Below are 16,991 nucleotides of genomic sequence, written 5' to 3'. Positions count from 1 at the left end.
TCGGGAGGTGGGTTTTGTTTGTGTTGGCGCGCAGTGGCCTGGCGAACCGGAAGGTGATGGGTTCGAGTCCCGCTTCGGCTCTTTCCCTGTGATTCACACGGAGGTTTTAGGTGGCGCTGTCGTGTGGTGGTTTAATTGTGTCCGTCTTCAGTGCATTCCCGAGAAAAGTCTGCATTGGCTTGGGGGTACGACGCCTCCCCAGCGGGGCTGGCAGGGAGCGCCGCTGGTATGAGGCACCCCTCGCCACAGGAGCTTCCTCGGTAGCCCTCGGAGCGAAGCCGCTGGGTTTGTAAGCGGTGGCTGAGGGTGCTGGGGTTGTTTAACCCGGAGCAAAGCGGGCTGGGGGAGGCCTTATCGTTCTCTACAACTGCCTGAAAGGAGGGCGTAGCAAGGATAGGACAAGAAGAAATGGCCTCAAGTTGCGCCAGGGGTGGTTTAGGTCGTACATTAGGAAAAAATTACTCCCTGAAAGGATGGTCAGGCATTGGAGCAGGCTGCCCGGGCAAGTGGTGGAAACGTTCAAAAGATGTGTGGATATAGCACTTCAGGACAGGTTTTAGTGGTGAAGACAGTGGTGGTGCTGGGCCGGTGGTTGGGCTTGATGATCTTAAAGGCCTTTTCCAGCCTTAACGATTCCATGATTCTGTGAACAATGAGCTTTGCTGGTTTTCTGCATAAAGCGTCTTTGAATAGGATGCTGGATTCTGTTCAGAGCTAATAAGCTTACAAATGCATTTTAATAACAAGATCCGTGCCTTAAATTTTCTCTGCTTTGCTTGGTCGGTGGCAGAAAACTGCTGTTACCTTGGAACTCATTCTGCTGACATACTTTAGAACTCTTTTAACAAGATCTTGTAATTGCTTCCATATATTTCTTTAAAAATAGCTGCTAACAAAACCTTAAGGAGAGGAAATCCTTGAAAGACAATTATTTCTCATCTTATTTACATAATGAATTTGATATGGTGAAAAGGTGTGCACAGATGTGTTGAATTCCCACCAAAATATTTATATAATGGTTATAATTCAAGGATTATATTGCATTAGGGAATTTGTAGTGTTGGGCTGGCATTTCTTTAAATTGCTTTACATTTAAAGTCAGTACGTGGATTTTCACATAAATATACGGATCAGAATTTACCCATGACTTATTATTTTCTCCAAAGTGTGGTGCAAGTCAGCATTTCAGGGTGCTGCTCTGTCCCTGGTCTCCATCACGTTTCTTGCTTCCAACGTCGCCACCTTGTGACAGAAGGCATGAAGGAGTCCTGGTAGTTTTACTCCTGTAGTACAGCAGACGTAAAATAACGTAGTTACAATGAAAATATTGTATGTAACTAAAGAGAATATCCAGTAAATACATTTTTTTCCCTCCTTCAATGACATGAAGAGTTTCAGTTATGAATACTGGCTTCTGAAGGACAGCAAAAAGTTCTTACTATTCACAATGCTTATATCCTGATTTTTCTGATGATTTTTCAGGCGAGCCCCAGTCCCAGGGGAGTCTACAGCATGGGGTCCTGTGCTACCTTAGATTTTAGTAGCAAAATTCAGTCGAAAGACAAAAGTTTTCCAAACAGACAAATTTTCTTTAAAACTCCTCTCTAAGTATGTTAATATGTTCTGTACACATTAAGAAAACTCATTTGTCTCCTAGAAAATAAATGCAGTTGATTTTCTTGTGTACCACAGCATTTTTCCTGAGTTTGTGAAGTTACTATGCCATGTGATGGCGGAAGCATCTCCCCATTACAGAATTTTATATTTTACTGGGGTATTCCAGTCCCATGTGATTTTAGATAATAGAGAAATTATTATATTGGAACATCTATTTTAAGTGGCAGCCCCCAGTAACCCCTTCTGTTGCTGGCTGCTTTAGCCACTGAGTATTTGCTCTGCTGCTTTCCAGCTGGTCTGTTAGTTGTCTGGCTGTTGCTGTGTTCACATTGCAGTTTCTCTGGAGCTTTAGCTTTTCTGGGTTTCAGTGATGTACAGGGTTATATGAACATTCCTTCCATAAAACAGACCCTTCCTGCTTGGGGTATTCTCCTTTCCCTAAGGTAAGCAATGGGAAGCTCAAAGCCCACAGTTCCCAGGGACTGTTTCCTGCAGTAGTGCTGCGTTTGCAAATGCCCCATGACTCCCAGGCATACTGAGCATTAAGCTGGCTCATGCCCAAATAGTAGTGTTGGAACTTACCCCAATTGGAAAAAAGAAAAAAACCAAAACAAATACAAAAACCTTAGAAAACTCTTTTTGACTTTTAAACTTATGACGAGGTTCAGTCTGGCTGGGACTGGCACAGGCACCAAAGCTGCTCTTGCTCTCCGACAGATTGCAATAGCTCAACAGCATGTTAGAGTGGAAGTGGCAAGCCACCTCTGAGTTTGACAAGAGGTTTAGGCAGTGACACCCATGACAATGAGCTTTAATGCTTTTGAAATAAATTTTCAGCATTGCAGTTTCTTCTAAGGGACTTTTTACTGATCACCAGCTTACATATCCAGAGACTCCCCATCCCTTCACCAAAGGCACTGCTCAGTCCATTTATGTCATGCATTAGAGACATAAATTTACCACACAGTAACAGTTTTATCACCAGAAAGAGCTGCTAGCATTCACAGGGAGGTCCCCAAGTAAAACTGTACCTGAAGTGTAGAAATTGAATATGAGGTCATCATCTCTTTTTTTTGTGGTTTTTTTTTTTTTTTTTTTTTTTGGTCTTTTATTCTTTCTGTTTGTCTTCCTTGAGCTCAACCTCCTGTAAGATGCATGAAGAACGTATTACAGGGGACTCACTATCTTGCATTACTCTGCCTCCTATTTCTTGTCAATAGAAGACTATTACTCGAATTTTAGGGAGAATCCCTGCAAATGGTAAGCCTGCCCAAAAGCTCTTGTAGCTGCTGGCTGACTTTGACCTGGTTCTTGTGATTTTGTTGTTATCACTCTGTAATCAGTAGCAACAGAGAAATTTACTTTAATGGCTATAATTTTTTAAGAGAAAACATTTTAAGATTCCATTTTCAATGCCTATTTTAAAGAACATGCATCTCCATTTAGAAGAAGTATGTTTCCAAAAAGAGCCTAAAAAGTTTCCTGGAGCACAGAGTTTTCATAGTAATTCTAAAGCCCCCACCCCCACTTTTGTGAATAGTACAACTTTTCTCAGAGACTGGAATTCATTTCTGCACAGAAGCCTTTTTAAGGAATTAAATGGGGTTTATGAGATCCTTAATCCTGATTCTGGCTCTTTGTGTGGTGTTGAATTTCATAGAAAGAGTGAATTTCAGACAAAAGAGACTAACGGAGTTAACATTTAATCTCTTTTTGAAACACAGAGAGCTTTCTGGTCTTGTGAGATTCTGAAGTGATGTTTCAGATACAAAAGTTTTCATTGTGTATCTTATAGGCTGGATCACTTTTACTAGATGACTTGCATGATGTCAGCAGTGCCTTTGGGAGCTCTTTTCCCTGCTATTTCAAAGACCTAATAGTTGATAAAATGTGTAGTTTACTGTATATGTAAGTTAAAATCTTTTATCTTCAGTGCCTGAAGTCTATACAGTCAAACAGCAGGAGGGTACAAGACTGCATGTAGTTAAGGTTCATTATCACTATTTGAAGATGACCTCTCTTTTGATCCAGTTTCACTCTAGTAAAACTCAATTTATTCTATTTTCACGGCCTTAAGGTTTCAGAAATACCTTTCGAAATCACATTGGGTATGAATTACATCCTTCTGTGTTGAAGTAAGACTGTGGAATAAATAGGATTTGATGTTTATCTGGTGCTGGTATAAGGGTGAGGCATTCCTGCACAATCCTGGAGAGGTTCTGTTTGAATGATGTCAATGTTTAGATAATGCTTGCTATAAGTCGACCATGTTGATGTGCTGAATTTTGAGCAGAAGAAAACCAAGGCATAACTTACTAGCGTCCTCAAGAACTGTGTAATGAATGTCAGCAGTTTTGTGCATTGAGGGGAGGGGTATTTGATCCTACTTACAGAGTTTTTTACCTTCATTGTAGTATTTCCTGGAGAATTTACTTTAACTTTTGTGTGGTTTCTTTTCTCTTGGTCCCAAATCAAACATAACCTCTTGGCAGCATTTCTCTAGTTGGAGTACAGTCTTGCCAGGAGGAACGTGATGAGTCACGATGTGTGACTGGAATAGCTGTGCTGTTAAAATTGCTGAGAGTGGATTGCTGGAGTTCCACCCACAAGACTGTGCTTAGGTACTTGAATATATTTCATCTGTGGCAGCAGAAGCAAGAGACTCTTAGAGTGAGCTGTAGTAGCAGAAGCATTTGTCTGCTTGTTAGTGCATGTGCACTAACTTCTAACTGTGCTTTGTACCAGAGTCTCTGTACCTGCAAAAGCCTTTCTGCTTTAACTTAGCCTTCATTTTTGGCCTGGCTTGGTGAATGGCTATTAAAATCCTTCTTTTGTGGTTTCATTGTGTTATAGATACAAAAAGTAAGTATTTAAACTATAAAGAAGAGAACACCTGCCTGATTAACCTAACCTGTGCATACTACAAAGAGGATACCAAAGTATACACAAACAAACGGACATCCCTACATTTCTTACTGTGTTGTTTATTTTCTACTGAATTGAGGGAATGAAGGTGAGGTAACCCTGTTTGTAAGGAGGTGCAGTTTACAGATTCTATCTGTAAAGGTTAGAAATTTATTAAATTATTTGCATAACAGCAAAGTTAGAATAAAGGATTTTTTCATCCCAGGGCTGATGTGGCTTCTCCAAGATTTACTGTTTGACTAAAGCACTTTTCATGTTAAGGTATTGTTTCTATTCAGATCCTTGGCAAAAAGATGTACAGGTATCAGGACAATTGCAGATAGATAGAGTTTAGAGTCCTAACCTGCTCCTGTGGAGCCAACAACAAAAGCGCAACTGACTTCAGGCACACAGATTCAGACCATGAAAGACTGACACGGGAAAAAGATGTGTAAAAAAGTACACAAGAGAAAAAGAGAAAGCAGGATTGCCTGGGTGTTTTTTGAAATAGATATATATTTTAAGATGTAATTTTAATTCTAGATTTACATGTTTCAACCATATGAAAAATGTAGATCACATGGAGAGTTCTTTCATTGTTAAAATAATTAAAATAGAAGATGGATTTTCACTGTACGTATTCATCTCCAGAATTCTTTAATTTTTCTTACTATTGTGAAATTTGCACGTCTGCTCTGGTTCAGTATTCTCCCAGCCTTCCCTGATATTATTCTGTATCTGCTTACCACTGGCCTATTGCACAGCAATACTTAATTAAGAGGGCTTATTTGTCATTGTTAAAATCTATGACTCTTGCAGCATAATTGGGGATATGCATATAAAAAACAACAGTATTAACAACATGTATTATGTATCAAAATTACCCAAAAGCAAACTGTAGACAAGACAGACACAAATGCTGGTACCTGGTAAGTAATCAAATATTCTGTTCCTAAGCAAAGTTCTTTGTAAGTACAATAACTTGTTTTCTTAACAAGCTATGTTCATCCAAAGTCCTTACCATAGGTATGGTCTCTGCAGACACCAGATGGTGCAGTGAGGTTTTTCCTCACCCTAACTCTGTCTTTAAAGTTTACCATCCCCTCTATTCTGTGCTTGTTCTCTCCCTCCAGAAATAGCCTTGGAGTTCACATGATCCCAGCCTACATGATACTGAGGCTGGGATGTGGTCTCTAGTAAGCCAAAAGGAAAAGCCAAACAAAAGAGTGTTACACAGAACTCCTGTCTTGAAATTCTGCCTAGAAATTATCAAAACCACAGACAAGTAGATAGAGGCCAGCACAGGATCTCTGTGCTGCTGAGGTCATCCACTTCCTTTGAGATTATATAGATCAGAAATATTCAAACCTCTACCACCTTTCCCCACACTTCCAAGCAGTACTTAGTGCAGACTAGCAGCATTTTCACCAAGGTGAAATGGGCCTGAAAAAAAAAGCAAGCCATTTACTAAGTAAGCAGTCCCAGACTGAATTGCCCCTGAACACTGTGAATGATGAAATAATTTGGTCACGTGAAAGACCTCAAAGACCTGTGCCCTTGGAGGTCTGGGCAAGATTTTTATCTTAGATTTTTTAGGCTAATGTAGTTTCTCAGTTCCTTTCCCATGACTTTTCTATTTCTGATGTTATCTAAGCATATGTGACATACTTTCCCATTCAGATCTAGGGGTACATAATTCATTAACTGGTGTCTTATATTTTGGCTATACAACATGCTTAGGAATTGCCATGGCTACTTTTTAAGCACATGGGGATACTGGGGGAGGGAAAGAAAGTTCTTGGTGGGGAGTGTTGGTAAAGTTGCTTTTATTAGATATGGATATTTGCCAGTAGCTTAACTTTAAAACCAGTGCTGACTGTAATTTTCATTTGTTAGAAGGCTTTTGCATTTCCCTCCCCCTCTTGATTTTTGTGTAATTTGGCTTATTAAAACAAAACATGATTATTACTCTTTTTATATTCCAATAAAAGATTTAAACATCTTTTTTTCTGTTTGAAATATCTCTCTCTGTCCTGCCAATATATTGGTTATATAACCAATTAGGAGCAAAACTGGTCACAATAAAAAATTTACTTGAGCTTTCTATGATTGGTTATAGCAAATGCTTTGGAATTTCTTACATTTGGATGTAATAATATGCAATGACAGGGATTTTTCCCTTCACATAAGGTGCCTCTTTCGATACTAGAGCATAACATATTTTGAGATTATGCTTTTCTTACAGTATTAATTTCTTTTTGTTCCATTAAATTTAAGTTCCCCACACTTGAAGTTGGTAAAATGGTGGTTAAAATGGCATGTTGAATTCCAAGCATCACATTTGCAAACTGCTTAATATTGTTTGAAAACCGAAGAGTGTAGAGCAGAGCACTAGAATGCAATTGCACAATTGCTGGGTCTCTGTTTTGCCCATGTACCTTGTGCAGCTCAAACCACAGTGACCTGATGTTAACTTCTCACAGGGGAGGCGCAGAAGGGGTGTTTCAGTTTCCACTCACTGATGCTGTTCTGGGTAGTCATTACTTGTGTTAGAGAAGAACCTGCCAGCTCACATATAGTCCTGCAGTGTTTATTGTGAAAAGATGGTCTCTGTTCCTTAGAACGTATGATTTAAGGATGAAGTAAGAGACAGAGGGTGGATAATGGGAAACAAAAAAAAAAAAAGAGGGAGACAGCCAGTTATTTATGATTGCAATGACAAGTGGAGGTCACAGAACCACAGTTTTGTAAACACCATGAATCAAATCTCAGAGAACTTTGGAATTTGATTGTTGTTTTGGCTGAAAACATTTCTGTAGCTTTAAATTATTAAATCATTCCCGTCTTCTTCTGACAGTGCCAGGCAAGTAGGACCATGGGCAGTTATCTCAGCAATTTAGCTGGGAAACTGAAAAAAACCAAAATAAGTTGAAAGAAGCACCTAAAAACTTAATGGCCAGGAAACCACTACTGTGCTTATAAAGAAAATCTCAGGCAAAACAAGCTTCGTTCACATATGCATTCAGGCAAACTCAGGGTGACCACTTTCTCCACCTGAGCATGATTAAATGCTGATTGTCACACAAAATGATTAGTGCTGAGAAGTTTTTTGCAGCTGGAGAGATTTGCACTCTAAACTGGCTGTAGTTTCTGCCCTCCCTTGGGTATTTTTCTTAGTCAAAATTGACAGCACTGTTGTAGTCCAAAGATATATTTAAGCAAACAGCAAAATTCTGTGGAGAACCCTCCAGAAGGATTGTTGTGACCAATGGTGGTGGTGGGAGCAGGAATGACGAATATTTTATAGAAATATAGCAGAGTGGGATTGCTGTGTGCTGCAGGTCTTCCAGTCTGCTCTGGGTGCAAGGCTCACAGGGCTCACTTACCCACACCTAAACCAGGGTGCAAAAGGAAGCAGTGGAGGAGGAAACAGAAGAAATCATGGAGAATGGTAAGGAAGAATATGCAATGGTTCCCTTGTGCATTTATCTAGGATTAAGGGTGTGTGGCCAAGGGTAGAGGAGATGCTGCCTGACTTGAAAACAAAGTTGCAAAATAAATAGGTGCCCTTGCAGTAAACACCTGACCCATGGTCTGGGGCCAGAGCTCCTGTGAACTTCAAAATTTGGGAATGTGTCCTCCTCTCCTGTGACAGTGGTTAAGAAGCATCTGGCAGATCTTTGCTTATGCTGCCTCTGCTGTGTCAACAGAAACAGAAAAACTGACCCAGAACAAGCCCTTTTCCTAACTGCCAAAGTAAAGTATTTTTATCTTTCATAAAGTATGCAGTTTTACTGCTTTCTTGTGAGAAGGTGGTTCTAGAGAAAGAATCTTAAGAGTTTTTTTAGCATGGGAATTTATATTTTATAACAGCCGTCCTTTCATATAGGCATTTAAAGCAGGTTTTTAAACATGATTTTTGAGGAAAGGAAGAAGAGCTGTTACTATGAAATAATGTAATGATAACCCTTCCTCATTAGTTGGCAGGTGCTGATTTATCTTTTTCTGGTGATTGTAGATTATGTAACACTGAAGTTTTTAGGACAGAGATGGATTTCTGGATTTATCCAGTATGGTTTCAGGAAATTTCTTTCTTGCTGGGTTTGCTTTTATTCTGATCTGATGAAAAATCAGTAGTTGCTAAAATGCTGTAGTGGTTTAGTAACTGAGAAACTGGTTTATTAAAAAAGTGATTTTTTTTTTTTTTTTTGGCACAAAACACATTATAGAAATGGGTTAGTTGAAATACCCTCTGAAGTTAAAGATTGCTCAGAGCATTTTTCAAAATTGCGAGTATATTAATATTTTCAAAGTTGGGAAATCTCTGTCTTGTATTTAAAAAAAAAATATTTTAAACTATAAATTAGTGACAGCTTTTTGTAAGTTATACATGTGTCCATATTAGAAATCACACACTTAAATTTTCCCAAATAAAATGTTAGTACCTTGCATCAGTGTGCCATTTTGGTTAACCTTTTTGTTCAGATTTAAGGGAGTTTGTAATTTTTACCCCAGTTCTACCTATTCCTCACAGTTTCGAATGAGATTTATTTAAGCAAAAAGTTTCTCTCATTAAGTAGGCCAATTCCCACTGGTCCTATTAAAATGAAACAACAATGAAAAAAACCCTCTGTTTGTCTATACATCTACAGCCTTGGGAGATGTGTGTGTGGGAAAGAGAGAGAAGGGGAAGGATAGAGGAAATTACCATATGTGTACTCTTAATCTGGTGCAATGGAAGATAAATTAATTTAAGCATCATGGTAGCTTTGCTTTGTAGCTTATCAAAGAAACTTAGAAGGAGCCTAAAACCCAGAACTGTAGCTCACAAAAGAGTGCTTAATTTGCAGAATAATCTGAGGGTTTTTAGTCCAGGACCCAAAAAGTACATTCTGCTAACACTGTACTAAAGGGACCTGCCTCCTAGAATTCAGGCTCTGTGCTGCGAGTTCCCCAGGTAGGGACTCTCACTTTGTTTAAGGGGTGGGTTAATCCCTTCTGGTCCTAGTGCAGTGCTGAAACAAAGTCATTAAAAAAGAGACTCCAAGTCATCAATCGTGAAGGGTGCTTATGCAGAAAAGCCAGACTGCCTGTCTGATTCCAGCACAAAACCTGAAGTGGACAGAAAGCCCTGCTGGCTGCAGTGCACTTGCCTTGCGTGGCTCACACTGTGAAGCAAAGCTGTGATGCATTTGTGCTTCCTTTAGGCTCCTTTTGGGTTGTACTTCTGGGGTTGGTGGGGTGGAAGGTGTAGGATGGTGTTGACGTTTTCTGTTTGTATCTTTTTTTATAGTCCCAAGTAATTATTTGGCTTTTCTGCACAGTATGTCCTTTTTTTCAAGGTGACCTTTGTTTATATTTTTTTGTATGTTTGGGAGTGGTGCTCCTGACATGAACCATTCTTGTGCTCCATCATGCTGTACTTACATGCTAAAACACCTTTCCCTCTTTACTGTTTACAGAGAACTTTGTGTGTGTTTTCACATTAAACCTTTGACACACTGTGATGGGCGACCCTGTCCCTTTCCAGCATGGGATGTGCCCAGCAGATGGCACCTGGAACCCATGTACTGACAGCTGCTTGTCCTGAATTCCAGTGTATCTCAATTTGCTATGCTGAAGTGATTTTTAGTTAACATACACCTTATGTTTTCATTAAGACTGGCCAAATGAGGTTACTTTAACCTCGATTAATAAAACGTATAATCATTTTGGAAATATTTGGAGTTGGAGACCTGCCAACTGCTTTTTTCTCTTTTTTTTTTTTTTTTTTTTTTTTTTCCCACGCCCCTGGATTTCACAGAAATCAATACAAGAAACTAAAATGCAAATCACGGAGTGTCTTGCATTTCACATCTCTTCTCAGCCTCCCTTTCTGCCACTCCCTACATAATTTAACTTATCCTGGAAATCACGTTTTTCAGTGCACTGGTGAGGGAACCATCAGCCAAACTTGCTCTTTCTTGGTACTTTCAAGGAGAATAAGTGAGGCAAATGCACAGAAAAGCACCACTGCCACCACCCGCGGCATTACCAGGGGGAAGGAAGGGCCAATCCCTGGCACAGTCCTGACCTACTTGCGGACTTCTACTGACAAAAATGTTTGTGACCGCGGGACGGGAGCGGGAGCCGCTGCTTCTCCGAGCCGGCAGAGGCCGCTGCTGCCCTGCGGGAGCCGCTGGCCCGAGCCTCCGCGTCCTCCGCGTCCTCCGCATCCTCCGCATCCTCCGCATCCTCCGCATCCCCCTCCCCGCGAACGGCAGGGAGGCCTGCGAGAGTGTCCTCAGCACCGCGGGCAGCACCCCAGCATGGGTTCCTGCCCGTACTTTACAGGAAAGAAACCCAAACCAAACCTATTTTATTTTTTTATTTTATTTTATTTTATTTTATTTTATTTTATATTTTATTTTATTTTATTTTATTTCTTTTTTTCACGACTGGCCCCTTTCCTTACAAAGTTTTCAATACTCTGTAATTAACTACCAGCATCTGTTTAACTTCAATTCGTTTATTCATTTTACAGTTATTCTGTGGGAAGCAGGCACATCTTGGGAGCAGGTTAAGTGTATTCTTGTTTTGCATATTGAGTCTATCGTGGTCTTCTACGATAGTCAAATATCCTCTTGGCTTAATGTTGAAAAATGTACTTTAAAGGTGCACCTAATGTCAATATTTGCTATTTCTGCTTCAGGAGATGTATTCTGCAGTATACCTGTGGTTGTGTCATCTCCACGTTGCTGTGTTGCAGGTATTTAATGATAATTAACTGAACTGTGAAGCACCTGAGTGCATTTTAACTCCAGGTATACAAGCAGCTCTCCTGAAGTCAACAACTCCTTTCAAGCACTTTAGGTTAATCATGTACTTAATGCTTGACTATGTCTTCAGTCACCACATCACAGCCTGCAGAGGACCTGTGAAAAGTATTATGATTAAATATGAGGTAGGGAAATCCAGGCTGAGATCAAGGCCTGTGGCTCTGGAACAAGCTTATTCCATCACAGTCCTGCTGGGCACAGGATCCTGGATTTGGGGATCCAAACATGAAATCAGTGCTGATCTCAGTAGTCTGCCGAAGATTAATGGTACTGTCCTGCTGGAGGGGCTGTCACAGCATGTTGTAAATCCACTATCATGTCGTATGTAGACACTAAAGAAGCTGCAAAATGCTTTAACAGAGCCTGGATCTACACTAATGGCCAACTTTCAGCATGAAATTCCCTGCCTACACACATTCTTCCTGCAGCTTCAAATACCATCAGACTTTGTGTAAGCTGATCTGAGTTTAAGTCAGCTGACATTGATTTAAAAGGATAATCTCTACAAAAGTATTGACCTCTGCATATGAAAGAACTAAAGAAAACAGCAGGGAATAACACTGTGAAACTAACTCCTGAGGCACTCACAGGCTTTGTCTCGCCTAAACCTAAACCCAGCTATGCACTGATCCCACTCAGGATAAACAGCCACATCTACATGAAAGCTGCACCATCAGCTCTGCAAAGCACTGGCCTGAAGTATGCTGTCCATATGCTCAAATCCTGATGAGATGTCAGAACTAGCAAAACTTGGGGGAAGGGAAGGAAAAGTGTCATTAATAAGGCTACACAGTATGCAGGGGATAACAGTAAATTTTACATATGATTTTAAACTTCACAGTAATGAATACAGTGCAGAGGCAGACCGCTGGGAAGGAGCAAGTAGTGTTTGCTTCCTCCTGATTTAGACACGGACAGGATGTGAAGGTCCTCAGCTAGACAGCTGGAGCAGTGAGTCATGACAGGCCAAAGTACCTTCTCAGTTATTTAAAGTTATTATTTGGACCTTAGCAATTTCAGTAATAACTGAAAATATGTTCATTATGTATGTAAGATAATGCCCATGTTAGTCTAAGTCAATCCAGGCAAATGGCTGGTCTGTCAAATGGAGTCTAAATGAAATAGAATTATTTGGCTTATTAGTGGGGACAGTCCTATTTAATATGTGTACCAAGGATCTGGACAAGGGGATCAAGTGCACCCTCAGTTTGCATATGACACCAGGTTGGGCAGGAATGCTGATCTGCTGGAGTACAGAAAGGCTTTGCAGAAGGATCTGGACAGGCTGCATTGATGGACCAAGGCCATTTTTTTGAGGTTCAACAAGGCCAAGTGCACCTGGGTCACAACAACCCCAGGCAGTGCTACAGGCTGGGAGCAGGGGCTGGAAAGCTGTCAGGCAGGAAAGGACCTGGGGGTGCTGGTGACAGCAGCTGAACATGATCCACTGTATGCCCAGGTGGCCAAAAAGGCCGATGGCATCCTGGCCTGGATCAGCAGTGGTGTGGCCAGCAGGAGCAGGGCAGTGACCGTCCCCCTGGACTTGGCACTGCTGAGGCTGCACCTGGAATCCTGTGTGTTCTTTTGGGCCCCTCACACTAGAAAGACAAGAGGTGTGGAAACACCCATCTGGAGACCTGAGGCACTTTTTGGAGAGGTGTGCTGCTTACTGGTAGCTCATATCAGGGACGCCACTGAGAGACTACCAAGCCTTGTACAGGACACTGACTGTCACCTGCTGCTGTTGTTTCATATGGCATCATCAGGAGCAGTCTGAGGAGTATCAAGAAGGGTAATATAACCCTAGGAGTGCTGGTAAGGACTCTGGAGCACAAGTAGTAGATAGACTCTAGGATTACATTGGATTCTCTTGAATTTAGTCAGAGACAGGCATATGGTAAACATCAGTAAACTTGTTTTATTATTTGAAACCAATTTATTAAGTATTGTTTTCTACTGCTTTAAAGTTAGCTCAAAAGGTAAATTAGAAACGGTCTTGAAATATTTTGCTTTGTAGATAAACACTTCAAAAATAACAAAAATGCTAAATAGATTTAATGAATGTATTTTTAGCAAACCCATTGAGCACTGATTCAAATGGATAGCTCTGAACTCACAAACCTCACCTTTTTCTGCCTCTACTTCTATTTTTGTTGTAATATTTTGTTTAGAAAGTGAAAACAGATTTCACACTATTGAAAAGCCAAGTTATCTCCTAAGGGAGATCATTTCAATGATGTGTGAAGTTACCAGAGCCTTTTTTTTTTTTCTCCTTAATTTCAGGTAGTACAATATGTAAATTGGCCAGAATACTCTAGAGAGTTTTATTTGGGAGTTCTCCTGAAACCTGTGATGTCTCACACTTTTGATTCCCTCCCGTCTACAAGTGCTTGTGCAGCAGAGTGCCACAGCCTCTCTCTCACTCTCTGACTGGTATTTTTTTAACCTAAATTCAAGCACCTACCCTGCAGAGATTTTTTTTTCTTCTGCTGAGCTGTCCAGGCTTTCCTAGTCCATGCAAAAAAGAGAAAGGCATTTCTAGGGCATGAGTTACCTTACTGTAATGTACACAAGTAAAATCAGAGTGCTTTTGATTTAAAAGGAAATGTGAAATGTTCCAGGTTCAAGGTATTAAGAATCAGTGAAATTAGGATTCCAGCATTCTAGTTTGATTTCTTTCTGCAAAGGGAATACATTTGAGTACTACTTCCTTATGACTCTGTGTTGAAAGCATAATTCATTAATAATTCTGAAGTGTTTGGATAGTAAGGTCACACTGGGTAGGTAACTATAGGGATATCTAGGCAGCAAAAACATTCAGAATGAATCATGAGTCTCTGCATCAAAAATGAAGTTCATTAATCTCAGAACTGAAATTCAACTAATGTATTCAGTGAATAGACAGATTAATTTTAACAATGTCATTGCCATTCTGTGTGCCTTCCTTGAGGACAGGTAGAACCCCAAGGCAAATCTTTTTCCCAAGCCATGGGACATTAAGGAGCGGAAATGGTGCTCTCAGATCCCTGGACTCTCCATTGTGCACACTGTGCTGCAAGGGTGTTAGCAAGCCAGAATGCCCATGCTATATTAGGGGGGAAAAAAAAAAGTTTCACTCATATCATTGAGGCTTAAGATGAAACAGAGTCTTTTGGCAAAGATACATGAACAATTGTCATGAGATCTGTGATCCCTTCCCAGCTCTCCGTCAAGTCTCTACAGCTCACTTTTTCAGATATAAGTGACTTAAGTACCTAAAGCTGTAGTCAGAGAACACAAATGACTGTGGTTTTTTAGGACTGCTGAGTCACTGAAGCTGAGTTTGAAAATTAACCTCTAGCTTGTTAATTCTTTGAACTTGTTATGAAAGCTGATGGAAGGTATTGTATGAGTACCAAGAATAATTATTCTGTAAATGTAATTGTTACAGTATCAGAAAAAGAATATTCCAAAAGATCCTCAGCCTATTTTTTTTTTAAAGTATGGAAAGGCATCAGTAATCACAAAATGCCTCTAAAATCTCCTTAAAGTGTTATAAAGCCATGAAAGACAGCTCAGCTAAACCTGGAGTGGTTCAGCCAATAAGATATGCAAAGACTGACTTCCAGCAGATTTAGGTTTATTACAGCCCCAGCTAACTCATCCACTGAGAATCTCACTTTTCTGGCCCACCTGGTAAAGCTGCTGTATGTGGACCACAAAATGTCCCAGATCACATCTCAGTTGTTCTAAATGTGCATTTTGGCTGGTGCAGGGGACAGCACTAATTGGTTAAGTATGTTCTAGTGTCTGGCCACCAGCTGCCAGCCACAACATTGCACAGTGTTGCCTTAATGCTGTTTGTTCCAATCAGTTAATTTGTCTGGATTATGAACTCTTCTGCCATCAGGAAAAGAAAAGCACTTTAAGGCTATTTCAACCCGTCTGCTCTGCCTTCTCCTGTCAAAAGTCTAATTTGCAATTAGGAATTTCAGCAGCACTTTCATGTGCTCAGAAAGCGGCAGAGCAAAGCTTCCAGAGAGATTCGTTTCCCATAGAAATAGAGATATCAGCAATTCCCAAGAAGCTGGTCTTTATCAGAAGTTAGTAAACTGTTAGTATTGTCGTTTATGGGGCTATAAAAGCGCACAGAGCCAAGCTGTCTCCTCCAGAGACCGGCGTGGTAACATGTGCCTCGCATGGTCGGTTCCTCTCAGGCTGGAGGCAGCCACACTGCTGGGAGATCAGGAAAGAACTCTCTGCTGGGAAGCCCCAAGCTCAGGGTGGGCCTGTCCTTTATGATGCCCTAATAATGTGCTGGTTAGTGTAAAATAAGGATGAGATGCATGAAATCCTCCTCATTTTCCTGTGGGACTTGATGCCTCTACTTATGTAGCTGTGCCTTAACCTTTGCTTGTAGCTGAGCTTCCTCATCCCCTAATTTAAATATTATTTTCCTAATAAGACCTTAATTCAGGAACATGCTGAATTGCCTCTTGGAAAGGCATTGATTTTTCTATAGTTCCCATCTATTTCTTCCAGCAATACCTTTGAAATTATGGCCTTTGTTTATTAGTTCTGTTGTTGTTATTACTGATACAATGCAAGGTTCTTCCAAATGAGTGATCTGTACTTCCAACAGTGTTGTTTTATAATTAAATCCTGAGGCCATGCTTTCTAAGGGATTTCAGTCCAATGAGTAATTCACTCCAATGAGTGAAATAATCTGTAAACAGAGAAGGCAGGGATGAACAGATTGGCATAAATACAGAAGGTAGGAATCATATTCTTACAGGTAGAAGTCCTGGTAAATCTCCCTCTCTGAATTAGTTGCCATTAGTTGACCATTTTATAGTTAGTGTAGGAAGATGAATTATTCTAGGGTTCGATTCCTGTCAGCCAAAACTGGTAAGATAATTCATGCCCAAAAAGTACCTGGTTTACTCAAGTGACTAGAAAATGAGTCCAGAATGACTAGATCAAATGTAGATATCTACACAGTAAATATATAAAGTGAAGTTAAATTAATCTTAGGGTCAATATGTTTTGAGGAGGAAAGCCATTGTCCTTCTTCTCAGGTTGTGGGGCAGTTGCAAAGAAATCCTATGTTAAGACCTAAGTCCTATTAACTTCAAAATTAGAGTATTTTCCTCTTTTCTCTGGTGTTGCTCTGCTCCATGCTTCCCATGTCCCTCTTAGTCCTGGGGCTTGACAGCAGCGGGGCTGGTGGGAATGTCAGCTGCCACCAGTGTCCTCAGTTCTTATCCAGCAGGGTTTGATGGCTGGAGATCCCTTCTTCCTCTGTCTTACTCACTTTGGGTTTATGTTTCACTATTTTCTTAATACAGCTTGCATTCATGGACTTTATTTTCTTTAGTCCTCCATTATTCAATTTTGCAGTCCCTTTGCTATATCTAAAGTGATTTAGACAGTTGCCTGAGTGTAGGGATCTCTGACTGACCACTGGGATTTGTGTTTACAGTCTGGGACCCCCAGTAAACCCTGTTTTTGCATTCTTGCAAGCTGTATTTTATTCTAGAATGACAGGTAGTTTAATCTACACAGAAAATCTATTTGTTATCACTATAAACTAGAGTTAACTCAAAGCAAACCCAACTGCTGGACATTTCCTCCCCCAGTTAAATATAACAAGCTCATTATCAGCTTAGGCCA

Source organism: Poecile atricapillus, chromosome 1, assembly GCF_030490865.1.
Source record: "Poecile atricapillus isolate bPoeAtr1 chromosome 1, bPoeAtr1.hap1, whole genome shotgun sequence".
Lineage (NCBI taxonomy): Eukaryota > Metazoa > Chordata > Aves > Passeriformes > Paridae > Poecile > Poecile atricapillus.
Note: the sequence above shows the minus strand (reverse complement) of the source record.